The sequence below is a fragment of the Pongo abelii genome, chromosome 2, assembly GCF_028885655.2.
Source record: "Pongo abelii isolate AG06213 chromosome 2, NHGRI_mPonAbe1-v2.0_pri, whole genome shotgun sequence".
In the NCBI taxonomy this organism is placed as follows: Eukaryota; Metazoa; Chordata; class Mammalia; order Primates; family Hominidae; genus Pongo; species Pongo abelii.
In genome coordinates, this window is record NC_085928.1 from 204,345,714 (window position 1) to 204,359,235 (window position 13,522).

The following is a 13,522-nucleotide window of genomic DNA, read 5'->3' on the forward strand; positions in this document are numbered from 1 at the left end:
AAAAACTGCTAGTTGAGACTAAAATAGAGCTTTAAACTACCAAGAGATGTAGAGGCCCGGGGCGCTTGTGGGCAAGCACGTGTCCGCATGCGGAGGAAGGGGCGCAGTCGCAGCCCAGGACCCATGCTTACGCCCTCACCACTTTCGTCCTCTCAGATAAGATAATTTCACCCCTGAGAGAGGATCTTCCCTCTCCTAAAGCCTCCTAAACCTCACGGCCCACACCCAGTCTGTCCGACGTGAAGGGACGCTGTCCTAGGGGCGCCGGGGAGCCAAGTGCAGTCTCCTGAGGCAAATGTGCCGCACAAGTTTCTCCCCATCTGGGATCGGGGAGCAACTGAAGGCCTGGCTGCTGGAATGCTCCTGAAACACATTAGGTGCAGGCCTCAGGCAAGGCGGGATGAGGCCCAGGACAGATGACGCAATCTTGGCCTCCGCTAGAGGGTTGGCTTGGGAAGGAGGTGGAAAGCTTCCATAATGAGATTCCCAGCCCGGCTCAGTCAAGCAGAGGCAGTGACATTAGACAAGGGCCTTGCTCTGGCTGGAGCAGAATCCTACGGGCTGCTCTTGGGAGAACTGGTTTAATCTAGAGCAACAGGGTCTCAAAATAAGGGTATTTGTGTACGAGAGGGATACTTTGGGGGAGAGGAGAGAATATGTAAATATTTTTTGGTGGCGGTTTTAAAAGTCTGGGAAGAAATCTGCTAAATGAAAAACTTAACATACATTTAATATTCACATGCATTGCATATAATAAAACAGTCCATTTTAAGTCTAAAGTTTTGCTTTTTAAAAACTCTATGAGAGCTTCGAAATCAATTTTGTTCAACCTCCTCTCTTAACTCGACACTTAAATATTAACTGAACAGTTTCTGAACTCCGATTTTGAACTAGTTAAAAATCTTATTTCATTAGACATTTCTGAAGCCCATAAGATTTCTCCCCAGTGGGGTATGGCCCACCTGCCCGTTGCAGATGAACCAGTACCCTGGCGTGTGAGCGTCCTCCACAGCTCATATACGGCATGTATATAAAACCAGTGTTTAAGTCAACATCACTTTATTTTTTTAATGCTGGTTTTCAGTCTAATTCACAATTTTTTGGAAGCTATAATATATTTGATGCTTTTACAGGCTCTCAACATTGATAATACTTGAATCATTGTGGGTGACCTTGGGCCTCTGGAGCTTCAAGGAACAAAGTTAAGTGACACACCCCCTTGCAGAAAAAGGTATATTCTGTATATCCTATATTCTATATAACTATGGACTAGTCACCCTCATTATTCTGATTATTATTCAAAAGCATCACCACAATAACTATCATACTCTTTCGGCATGGCATAGCACTGTATATGATATCGGTTCTGTTTCATTGTTGTGCCTTTAGCAAACACTTACTAATTTCCTCCAACGTGCCACGTTCTGTGCTTTCTGTTCTTGAAGCCACATTCAGTAGAAGATACAAACACGGAACAAATAAAGATGGTATTATATTGTAAGTGTTAAATTAAAGAAATAAACAGAGAGCAAAAAGGAGGAAGGTACAAACTCTGCTCAGAAGAGGGAAGAGAAAGTAGGGAAGGCTTCCCTAAGGAGGAGGCATTGGGAATGGCTCCTTGCTCTTAGGGACCCTGTCTGGGACTGTAACCACAGCCTCCTGAATGGTCTCCAGCTCCCACATTTCAAGCAAGAGGATAAGTAAAGTTCTAACAGTGTGCTGGGGGACAGCCCTTACCACCACCACAACCCGCCATCCCGCCCCCGCCAGGCCTGGAGCTCTTCAGCAGGAGTGGGGAATAGCCATTCTGATTAAAAGTGACAGCCAGACCTCTGCAAGATGTCAACAAGGACCCTCCACCAACTAGTAATAAAGGAACACATTCATTTACTAAGCACTGACATTTTGAAGGGTAAATTCTGGTGAACGACACCCACTTATCCCTCTGACTCCTACTCTTAGCTAATGACCCTTAGCTCAAGTTGCTTTTGTACCTGCTGTTCCTTCTGCCTAGAGCACCTTCCTTCTCTTTAAGGACAGGCAGTATAGATACCAATTCATCCAGGAATCCCTCCTGATAACCCCCAACTAAGGGAACGTCGACATCCTCCACTTCATTCATTCAACTAAAGCTTACTGAGCACACACCGTGTGGCAAGATACGAGGGACACAGTGGTGAACAAAACAGTCAAAATATCCTGCCCTCGCGGAGCTTACATTCTGGTGCATGGAAATGAACAATAAGCAAAATAAACAAGGGAAACACGTAGTGTATTAAGATAGAGGAGAATCGGTGGGAGCGGCCCACCCTGGCAGGAAAGTGTACTGATAACGGAATTTAGAATTGCTGGTGTGCGGGGCTCATAAAGAGCAAACCCACTTTGAGTTTATTTCACGATTATTTTTAAATTCTCTACAGATGACGCACCTCCTTAGGTCCTGCTTCTGGTCACCACTGAATCGGAATGCCACTGGATTAAAGAGTGACAGGTCAAATGGAGGAAGCAGAGCAAGGATAGAGAAGGAGGAGTGGGTGTTGAATGGGTTGCAATTTTAAATAGGATGGTCAGGGAGGCAGCCATCACTAAGGTGACATGTGAGTAAAGATCTTGGAGGGAGGCCGGGTGCGGTGGCTCATGCCTGTAATCCCAGCACTTTGGGAGGCCGAGGCAGGTGGATCATGAGGTCAGGAGATCAAGACCATCCTGGCTACCATGGTGAAACCCCGTCTCTACTAAAAATACAAAAAAATGAGCTGGGTATGGTGGCTGGTGCCTGTAGTCCCAGCTACTCGGGAGGCTGAGGCAGGAGAATGATGTGAACTGGGAGGCAGAGCTTGCAGTGAGCAGAGATTGCACCACTGCACTCCAGCCTGGGTGACAGAGCGAGACTCCGTCTCAAAAAAAAAAGATCTTGGAGGGAAAGAGTTCCAAGCAGAAAAAACAGTAAGTGCAAACGTCGTGAGGCAGGAGAGAGTGAGCACAGAGGAGAGCAGTGAGAGAACCAGAGAGAACAAGGACATGGACCACACGGTCCTTTGGAATGAATGTGGCTGACAGAGGGAGACCGGAGGGAAAAGATGGGATCTGACTTACTTTTTGAAAGGATTACTCTGGAAGCCGTGTGGAGAAGAGTCTGAAGGCAGGGTGGGAACTTACTGGAAAATGATAAGAACAGGGAGAGCCGGCTAGGAGACTCATAGAACTCCAGCCAAGAGCCAAATGTGGGTTGGACAAGGGGAGGGCAATAGTGGTGACGAGAAGTGTCTGATTTGGAAATGATGCCTCAGTTGAAGGGAGATAGGAACCTAAGAATCAAAGAGGACACAAAGGATTTTTGGACTCGCCATTGGCTAAGATGGGAAATCTGTGGGCAAGAAGGGGTCTGTGTGTGGGTGGGGTGGGCAGGAGCTCAGCTTAGGATGAAATGTCTGTTACCTGCCAAGCAGGATGTCTTAGAGGCAGGGGATTCTCAGCATACATAACTCTGAGAGTCAGCAGAGAAGTCTCATTTAAAGATGAGTGATGCAGAGTTCCAAGGATTGAGCCTTGATGTTCTTTGTCACTCCTTCGCAGGAATCTGAAGAGAAGATGGCGAAAGAGTCTGAGAGGCAGTGGCCAGAAGGAGAAGGAAAGCAGATGGATGTGAAGAAAGTGTTCAACGTGGAGGGAGGAACCAGCCATGTCAAATAATGCTGACAGCCAGGCAAGATGAGGACCAAGAAATGTCCACTGCATTTAGCAAAATGAGGACATTGGTGACCTTGACAAGAACAGTGTCAGGGATGACAGTGTGATTGGGGTGGATTCAAGGGAGAATGGGAGGAGAGAATTTGGAGATGATGAGTCCAGACAATCATTTTGGAAAGCGGTAAGAACTGGGGCCATTCTCCTGGGGGAGGAAGTGGGGTCAAGAGAAGGTATCTTTACATGCCAGAGATGGCAGCATGGTAGCATGCTGCTAGGAGAGACCCCATAGAGAGGGAAAGATTGATGGTGCAAGGGACAGAAGGGGGACACTGCAGCAATGCCCTTGAGCACCCAGGAGGGCATGAGATGAATGTTGCAGGGGAAGGGGCTGGCCTGAGCCACGGCGTGAAAAGTTCATCCACAGAACAGGAGAGGGACAGACACAAAACGAGGGCATGCGGTGAGGCGGAGGGTGAGGTGGGGACAGATGCTCATGAGCATCTCTTCTGATTGCTTTTATCTTCTTCATGAAGTAGGAAGTGGAGGCATCACCCGAGAAGAAGGCTCAGCAAGTCCGTGTAAGGCAAGTGGGACTGTAAGCTCCATGAGGACAGGAACCTTGTCTCTTGTTCGCCATCGCCCCGCTGTGTTAGCACAGTGCTAGGGATGTACTAGGTGTTCAAAAGGCATCTATTGGATGATGAGCTAATGAATGGCAAAATGGGCAGACTATCACAGTACCTGAAACCACAGGACCTCACCCTAAATGGGCACAGGCCAGATGCCCAGTGCTTTTTTTTTTTTTTTTTTTTTGAGATGCGGTTTCACTCTGTTGCTCAGGCTGGAGTGCAGTGGTGCAATCACCAACCACTGCAGCCTTGACTTCCTGGGCTCAGGCGATCCTCCCACCTTAGCTTCCTGAGCAGCTGGGACTACAGGTGCGCACCACCACACCCAGCTAATTTTTGTACTTTTTGTAGACAGGGCTTTGCCATGTTGCCCAGGCTGTTCTCAAATTCCTGTGCTCAAGTGATCCACCCACCTCCGCCTCCAAAAATGCTGGGATTACAGGCGTGAGCCACCGTCCCTAGCCTGCCCAGTGCTCTCCTGATTCATACACTTATATTTATAGCCATCAAATCCTAGGGCTGCCTTGGGGCCCTGGGCGACCTCTGGCCAGTCTCTTTCCTGCTCTTGACTCTCTCACTGAGCTTAGAAGAGGCTAGGCTTAGGTCTTCTTGTAAAATGACCAGTTTTCTCTAATTGAAGACCAGGGTACCCTATCACATTTGTATCTATTCTTTGGTCTTTTTCTCTTTCCTAGTGACCCTCATGTTGTCATATTTGTTGCCAAGCTCACGAAGGAGGGCACCACGGGACCAGGCTTGTCACCTCTAGCAGAGGGGAAGCTTGAAAACGACAACACATGGCCCTAGGATGTTCATAGGCACCATCACAATTTAACTGCTTCATCGAGGCCCAGGGAATGTTTTTCTTTGCAAACTACTAGTATTCGATCAGTATGACTAGTAGTTTAAATTGTTTGGAATCTTCCGGTCCAAGGCAGAGCTGTGGGGCTGTGGAGGCAAAGTCCTGCCTGAAATGGGACCCCCTGCAGGGTGCCTAAAGTCTAAGGGTCTGGGTCCTCAGCCATGGATCACACAGCCTGAAGCCTGTGAGTGAGGAGCCCCTACCACACTTCCCTCAGCCGGAATCCTAAACCCACAGGAGTCCCGGAGCTCTGCGACACTCTCTAGCCCAACTCTCTTCAACACCAAACCCCTTATGCATCTGTCAGATGGTCTTTCAACTTCTGGGTGAAGTGCCAGTTTAAAAGTGAACTGCCAGAGAAGCAGTCACTCCAGATGTCTTCAAAGGCCTGTGTCTGTAACCCCATCTGTCCTTACCTCAAAGGCCAGGTTCCCATCCATCATGATGGGGAGAGAGGGGAAAGGGCTGGGCTGGTCCTGTCAACTCCGATAAACAGGTGAATCACTGGCCAGGTGTTCCTGGAACTAGGATCTCCCCTTTTCTCTCTCATGCTGAGCTGCCTCTTGGAAACATTCACAAGAGGGTGACAGTCTTCCCTCCAGATCTCTTCTTCGTCCCCAGGGCACCAGAAGAGCAGCTGACAGCCCCAGCACAAGCCCTTGAATTCTTTGTCAGGTTTAAGAGGAGGCTGGAGGGTGGAAGATGGGAGAGGAATCCAATTATTTAGTCAATAAACATGTATTGAGAACCCAGTGTGTGCCCGGCACCCTTCAAGATGCTTGAGATATGTGAGTGAATGAAACCCACAGGATCTGCTGCCTGTGGGGCTTGCACTCTAGTGAGGGGAAAGGTCAGAGTTCAGGCAGTCTTCCTGACACAACGGGCTTCCCTTCCCCCAGGGCAAGAGGGATCAAGCCAGGCTCCTCCTGGGCCGGTGGATGAGTCCCCGATCCGCTCCCAGAGCAAGCAGCCGCACTCAGCAGAGACCCCACCCTCCAGATCTGCCAAGCACATCGGCTGACTCCAGCTCCCAGAGACACAGAGCCACTCAGCAATCAATGAGAGTAGCTCCCAGCCACTGTTGGTGGCAACCCCAGGGCTCGCTGTGGGGGATGCCGTGGGTCCGCTCCCTGCCACCTGCTTCCTGCCTGTGTAGCCACAAGGGAAATACCACCTTCTGAGAAGGGGGAGCCTGTCACCCAGATAAGCAGGTTTCACAGGCCACTTCCACAGGAAAACATACTTTCTAAGAAGCCAGTCTCCTTCCTCTCGTTGTTTTCCTGGCAAGCAGAAGCAGCATGAACACCTGCAGATCGCAGTGAGATGGGGTGGATTAAAGTAAACTCTCCTTACTTTTAAAATGCCCAGCATCCCCTCAAATCCTGGGGGTGGCTTCCCAAATATAATCTTTTTAGAGAAAAAAAATGCCCACATCTACCACTGTTTGCAAACAATTCAAACAATTTAGGTGTGTCTTCTCCCTGTTGCGGGCAATAAAAAAGAGGCTGCTGACATCTGTTTCCTCTAAGAAGCTTGTAAGAAAATACTCAAGCAGATGCACACGGTTGCTTGGCTATAAGCAAAGCAGCATGCCATTCCTGACCATCCATGGGCCCCTCCTAACCTGAGCACTTGCTGGAGCCAGAAGACCCCTGCCCCAGGAGCTGGCAAGGGGGTACATGGTTTGAGGGTGGGTTTCCAGCTCCTAGGGTGGACCTTTGACCCAATCAACTCCTAATCAGCAAAAGCCAAATGAGACAAAACCACTTGGGGAAACTTCTCCCTTTTTAAGCCCCAGCTTGTATAAATTAATTCTTTGTATACAACCATGGAAGGAGACTTGAGGTGAAACACAAGTCACCCCAATGGTGTCATGAACTTTCTGAAGCTTAAAAAAAATCATCAAAACACAGAGACAGTTGGGTGAGACGTTTCCTTCAATGCAAAATTAGTTTCTACATCAATGATTCTCAGAATAGGGTAGGGTGGCGGGGGAGAGAGTATAATGAGTTTAGTGGCTTTCTCAAACTACCTGTGTGCCACTCCCATCCTCAATTCTAGAGATTCTGGCACACGCCCCAGGAAGCCTCTCCTGACCAAGAACCCCCGTCATGGTGAGTTATTCTTACTCAGTGGTTCTTAAAGATGAGCTTGCACCAGAAGCACCTGCAGGGCCCAGTAAAGCCCAAACCGCTTGTTCCCACCCCCAGTTTCTGATTCAGTAATCCTGGGGTGGGGTCCAGAATTTGCATTTCTAACAAGTTCCTAGGCGATGCTATTGCTGGTACCAGGGACTGCACCAAAAATCCTCCAGGTGCTTTGAGGCAGAAGATGATTAAGAACAACTGGGTTGAAAAGAAATTATTTGCTGTGTATTGCAAAAGAACAAAATCAAACCTCTTTGTAGCACCTCTGGATGCCGATGGCATGGCGGTACACTGAAGTATTATGGGGGAAATGGCTGAGAACCCAAAGATAGAGATAAACACATGACCCAGATTCTAGCTCCATCCCCCCACCACTTGCAGATCTCGGGCAGGCCAGAAAGTCCCCCCTGTGAGATAAGGTTTGGGGTTGTCAGCTGCTCATTTAGCTAGAGCACAGATGTAAGGAGAATAGGGCATGGATTCCATCTCCACATGGGTCAGGAAGCTTGTCCTGTCCTGTGGCCGTGGGCAGTGGCTTATCAGGGGTCGATCCTCAGGCCACCGAGCAGGAGAATGCAAGGACAGCCACCCCTCACCAATGAGGCTACTCAGTGCCCATGCTCGACCCACCCCAGCTACGGCAGAAACTTTCCACCCAGAAGGAAAGGCCCCATTATTAGAATTCAGAAAGGACTTTGTGGCAACCAAACTTGCAGCGTATATGCCAACGTCATGCCACACCCCAAAGGTCAGTGATGGTGCCAGTCATGATCTAGAAAGAAACTGGGCCTGCGGTTCCAGGGAAGGAAACCCACAGTCTGGAAAAGTAGAATTTGAGAATTAACTTTGATTTCCTGTTAATTCTCATCCCACATGGGATTACACTGTCTGGTTATTATATGTGTGGGGTGGGGAAATAGGTTCCTCTACTTCCTCCACGGAAGGGAACTTGTTTGTCAGAACTTCCAGGGCCCAGCACAGCCCTGAAACACACTAGGTCCTCAGTTAATGATAAATCTTTTACAGTCAGTGCCTCCCAGAGGGGAGAAAATACCATCAAAAGGCAGGACTTTGGGAGCCTGGGAACCTAGTGTTCATCTTAGAGAAGCTCAATGCTGTCTAGCAAGGAATTCTGCAGCCGTGGAGCAAAGATTCCTTCCCCTAATTCTGTTGGCTTGCCTGGCTCTGCTCCTGAATATTTAATTGGAGTAATTAAGTTTATCACCAACAGGCTGTCAGTCCCAGCATTCAGAAACTCTCCTGTTGTTCTTCCAAAGAGTTAATGATCTTCAGGCCTTGAAAAGATCCTGCATTTTTGGCTGGTTATCAAAATCAACTAAAGAGGAGCTGATTCCAGGATGCTGAGAGCCTTGCTCTCTTGCTCTGTGGTGGGGGCTGTGCTGGGCTAGGGGAAGAGGACTTGCATTCATACCCACAGACATTCCCACACACACACACACATGCACACACATACGTGCACATCAACACCAACACTGAAACTTAGGTGTTCACTGATTTCATGAGGCGATTCATTTTCTGCTGGGTGGGGTGGGGGCGGGTGGGGTAGTGGTGTGATGCAGCGTTAATGATTCCTGAGACATATCCTGTCTTGTATGTTTATACCTCTGCAGTTAGCCTTTCTTCTTTTTTGCCCCAGATCCTACTCAAAATACCCTTAAGTATGGAATGCATGATGAACAGGCCAAATGATTCTATCAGTTCTCTTGGAGTTTCCTGTATTCTGTTCTACCCCTCAAGATCACTTTCACTTCCCAGACTAGTCATTACGATGCCCTAAATGCTGGTTAAGGGTCATGACAAAAAAAAAAAAAAAAAAATCCAGCTGAAAACTACTTGGCCATTTGCATAAAACTGGTGTCAACCCACTGGTCTGTTGTATCACTCGACAGGAGCCCCTTAGGAAATCTCTTTTGGAGCTCATAAGCTAGATGAATTTTATCTCTCTTAAGAAATCCATATACTTTTCCCTGTTTTATCTTTGTCTTGGCTGCCAAGAGCCTCAGTTAAATTTAATAATAGTTTCAGGTTTTGTATATTTACTTCCCTCCTTCTTCCTGTGGTCCTGAAAATAAGATAACTATTTTAATAATCTTACTGAATGTATTTTCTTTGTTGTAAGGCATCCAATTTTTTTTTCTTTTTTAGAAAACACAAGCTATCAATGATCTTAGTGTAAAATAAGAATAAGGGCAGGATCCTGCACTCAGAGGGAAAGCCAATTGCATACAGAATGATGACTCCCTATAAACAAAAATTCCTGAATAAGATTAAGAGGGTCATAGTGGGCCACAAGCTGACGGTGCAACAGTAACCCTGTGCAGGGAAGCAGGTGGTCCCTAAGAGACCAGGCTTCTGAGTGTATGGTTACATTGTGAGGGCTCTCCTGTCTCCAGGATGCTATCTTATTTCAGCCCTCCATGAAGCTTGGTGGTTTAGCTTTACAATGGCCCCTAGAGAAGATCTTACTAAGAGTTGTAGAAAAAGGTTGTGTTGTGCTTAACTGCAATCCTTTCACATGTGAGAGCAAGCTAACATACATTCGTTAGACACCTACTGTTTTCAGAATCCTGCCAGAGGAGCAGTAGTCTTTTTCCTCAATGGTTTTCTCTTACCCACAGTCACTAGTGTAGATAGAAGCCCTTGGAACCACGTTCCACAGCAGCACAACAGGTGGGGCTTGGGAAGACGGTGCATCTCCTGCTGGCCGGGCTGCCTAGACCCTGAGGTGAGTGTCCAAATAGGTATTGGACTCCCCTGTTCCCCCAGCTTTTAGAAAATTCTCACCCAATTGGACTGCTGTGAGGGGGACCTGATCTGAACCCTCAAACTCCTGCTCTGCAAAACCTAGATCAGACAGAGGCCCAGCCTCAAAAGCACCTCACTGTTCAGGCCACGCAGGCAAGCTCCCGGAAGCTGGGCGTGGAGCACTGCCACACGGTATGGTCTTAATTCTCCTGTCTCATCCTCCACAGCCTTTGCTCCTGGAGCGGCTGTATTGGGTGTTCTGGCACCAGTGGCCGCACGAGCCATGCTGGCCCCTTTCCCTGATGTTTTTTAAATATAAATTTTTAAATGTGTCTTTGAGATGAAAGCAGGAATGCCAAAAGTAGGCCGACACTTTCTTGTGTTCAATTACAGCCCTGGGGAGTACCCCACACAAGGAACTGCTCAGAGCTCCAGCCAAGATGAAATCTGCTTTTCCAATAAGCACTTCAAACGGCAGGGGATGTTTTTGGCTGGCTTCAGCAACTGGGAGGCCAACAGTTAATAGGGCTGGGCACAGAGGCAGGGCTGCCCGCCATCAGGGGAAATCTGAAGCTGCCTTTCACAGCAGCTTTCACCACAACTGAAGTTACAAGACACTTGTCTGGCTCCCCCAAGCCAGTGGCACGAACCCACCTTTGGACTTCATTGAAAAGAACTTCCAAGATTTAATCTTCCAAGATTAAAGATTTTGATATCCAATGTATGGAGAGTTAATTACTCTCTATACAGTTTTTCTTCATTATTTTCTCAGGCCAAATTCCTTTGCAGTAAGTGTTAGGCATGTCCAAATTATTTTATTGGACTGGAATTTTGTTGGTTTGAATATAGGCCAAACCAGAAATGCTGATATAATGAAATGAGGATACTGATGGTGGTGGTGAGGATGGATGGATGGATGCGTGGATAGATGGATAGATGGATGGATGGATGCATGGATGCATGGATGGATGGATGGATGCATGGATGGATGGATGGATGGATGGATGGATGGATGGATGGATGGATGCATGGATGGATGGATGGATGGATGGATGGATGGATGGATGCATGGATGGATGGATGGATGGATGGATGGATGCATGGATGGATGGATGGATGGATGGATGCATGGATGCATGGATGGATGGATGCATGGATGCATGGATGCATGGATGGATGGATGGATGCATGGATGGATGGATGCATGGATGGATGGATGGATGGATGCATGGATGCATGGATGGATGGATGCATGGATGGATGGATGGATGGATGGATGGATGGATGGATGGATGCATGGATGGATGGATGGATGGATGGATGGATGCACGGATGGATGGATGCATGGATGCATGGATGGATGGATGGATGGATGAATGCATGGATGCATGGATGGATCGAAGGATGGATGCATGGATGGATCGAAGGATGGATGCATGGATGGATGGATGCATGGATGCATGGATGGATGGATGGATGGATGAATGCATGGATGCATGGATGGATCGAAGGATGGATGCATGGATGGATCGAAGGATGGATGCATGGATGGATGGATGGATAGATGGATGCATGGATGGATGGATGGATGGATGCATGGATGGATGGATGGATGGATGGATGCATGGATGCATGGATGGATGGATGGATGGATGAATGCATGGATGCATGGATGGATCGATGGATGGATGCATGGATGGATGGATGGATGCATGGATGGATGGATGGATAGATGGATGCATGGATGGATGGATGGATGCATGGATGGATGGATGGATGGAAGCTGAAATTCCACAAAGCAAATGACTGGCCCAAGCTTACCACAGGTGAGCCTGATGCAGAACCCAAGCCCTCTAAGTTATGCACTCCTCAAGACACCAACTTGTACTTCAGTAATCTGTATCGTGCTGTGACTGCATATCCGTGTCCTGCCCTGGCACAGAGCTTTCCAGACTCAGTCACAGTCATGGGTGCATTTTGCCTGGTTTAGTTACTAAGTATTGGCCAATTATCAAGTCATGAAGGGAATTGTCACCAGGACTTGGGATTCCAGCTTCATTCTTGAATCCCTAAAGCCACTTCTGGATTTGAACAAATATTTCCTGACCCGTTAGGTAGAAGAAGAAGCACCAGGGTAAACAGCAGGGATTTCCAAATTGCGGTGTGGATAAAGGATTTGTTAAAATACGTATTCCTGGGCCTCATTTCCCTGCCAGGTTCTGAATGAGGAGGTCTGAAGCAGGTGCAGGAAATATAGGTTCAATAGCAAAACACTTAACCTCTTTGAAGTCTCAGTCCAAATGTCACCTGCGTAAGGTTTATCCTGACCACTCTATCTAAAATTGCAACACACATACAATCTCGTCACTCCCCAGCACCTCACCCTGCTCTCCTTTTCCCCCAGTGCTCTCACCTGTTAGATATTGACTTGTTTCTTTTTTATTTTTATTTTTTTGAGACAAGGTCTCTCTCTGTCACCCAGGCTGGAGTGCAGTGGCACAATTACGGCTCACTGCAGTGTCAACCTCCTGGGCTAAGACAATCCTCCTACCTCAGGCTCTCAAGTAGTTGGGGCTACACGTGCACCACCACACTCAGCTAATTTTTGTATATTTTGGTAGAGATGTGGTTTCACCATGTTGCCCAGGCTGGTCTCGAACTCCTGGGCTCAAATGATCCTTCCACCTCAGACTCCCAAAGTGTTGGGATTACAAGCATGAGCCACAGCACCCAGCTGACTTATTGCTTATACTTGCTTGTTCTTGGCCTCCCTTGGCCAGGACCTGTCTTCCTCATTGCTGAATCCCATGAGCCCTGAGCCATGCCTAGGTCAGTAACTCCCTGTTGAAAACAACAGAGACTGAATGAGGAAGTAACTATAATTAATGCAGGTGGCTCGAGATGCACACTTGGAGAAATGCTGCTCCAAGAGCATGAAGTTGGCACCAGCCCGACGGGCGTTGGACCCCAGCTCTACCCACCTGCTGTGTGACTTCAGACAATTTAAGCCTCCTGTGCATCAGTTCTCTCTCATCTTTGAAATGGAGACAATTCTTCTAACTTAGGGCTGCAACACAAGGATCCAGTAATATAACCAGGCACAGAGCACGATGCTGCAGCGATACTTCCTCCTCCCTTATCTTCTGGGTGGAATTTTGCAAGCAATGGTGTCTGAGCAGAAAATGAATCTGAAGCCTCCCAGGTGGGAGGGAGCACATTCTGTTTCTCATCAGGCAGAGAGAGGCGGGGAGGAAGAGTGAATGGAGGTCACCCATCAAAGGGAGTGTATAAGTCATCCCTGCTGGCTACCTCTGCAGCGTACAGGACATACGTTCACCTCCCTGCCTCCCTCCTTCCCTTCCCACCAGCAGAAATGAACAAGCAGTTTCTCTGAGTAAACAGATGATAAATCACTGGCTAGAATCAGT

The 13,522-nt window shown here is 47.9% G+C and overlaps 1 long non-coding RNA gene across 1 annotated transcript; it reads right to left on the reverse strand.

Annotated features, from left to right (window-relative positions):
• Positions 1 to 1,042: 1,042 nt before the first annotated feature.
• LOC112132732 (uncharacterized) lies at positions 1,043 to 13,282 on the reverse strand. Its single transcript, XR_002914448.3, has 3 exons — positions 13,076 to 13,282; positions 5,598 to 5,869; positions 1,043 to 3,580 (listed from the first exon to the last, which is right to left on the reverse strand). It is a non-coding gene; the product is annotated as an uncharacterized LOC112132732 (long non-coding RNA).
• Positions 13,283 to 13,522: the final 240 nt, after the last annotated feature.